This window comes from Frankliniella occidentalis, unplaced genomic scaffold, assembly GCF_000697945.3.
Source record: "Frankliniella occidentalis isolate FOCC.00 unplaced genomic scaffold, Focc_3.1 Scaffold916, whole genome shotgun sequence".
Taxonomy (NCBI): Eukaryota; Metazoa; Arthropoda; class Insecta; order Thysanoptera; family Thripidae; genus Frankliniella; species Frankliniella occidentalis.
Genome location: NW_026268022.1, coordinates 8,729 through 9,598, shown reverse-complemented (window position 1 = coordinate 9,598; position 870 = coordinate 8,729).

Genomic DNA, 870 nt, shown 5'->3' with positions numbered 1-870 from the left:
GCCGGCGCCGCAGTTTTTCCACAGAAAAACAACATAATTTCGTTGGTGACGCGCGCCTTGCCTTGGGTCGTCCTCACCGCTCCACGGCCACCCCGTTTAGGGGGCCCGCGGGCCCACCATTATTTGTTTTCCGAACGCAAGGTAAGACCAGGATGACGACGGTTTACGTCGCGAGCTCAATATGGACACGCTCGGCCCCCCTCCCACTCGCGTGTGACGTAACGCCCCGGCGTGCCGACGGCCCGTCCATGGAGGAAGGTGGTCCTGGTCCATCCCCGCGCTGCATCGAGGCGCCAGGGGGCGCCCCACCCCGCGACGACGCCCCACCGCGCCCCGCGCCCCGCGCCCCGCGCCCCGCGACTCCGCGGCGCCACTAATCGCCACGCCGATCGGCCCGGAAAGGAAGGGCCTAAACAACAAGCGGAAAAACAAGAGGCAAGGCCGGGACCGGAGCCGGGCCATGTCGGGTCTAAAGGAGCTGCGCTGGCTCTCCGCGGCCGGCCCACTCACTTCACTTGCACCTCCCCCCCCCCCTCCGCCCCTTTCTCTCGTGATCCGGGAGGTCCCCTGCGGTTCGCTGTAGTGGCCCTAGTTCGCTGTCATTGTGCGCCGTCCCGGGCAGGTTGGAGAAAGACAGAGGGACAACCCTGCCGCAGCTAAACGCGACGCACTTCGGGTGGAGCAGGAAGAGGACGGCGACGACGAGACCCCACCGAACAGACCGAACCAAGTCTCTCGTGCCCGTCGAGTCCAACGTTCGCCGAACCGAAGAGCACCGAAGTCGAAGAGAGCTGCCGAAGGGGCTCCGCGGGAGCGTGGCGGAGCGCGGCGGCGGCACGGGCGAAGCAGACAGCCCGCCGGGCCTGCCGG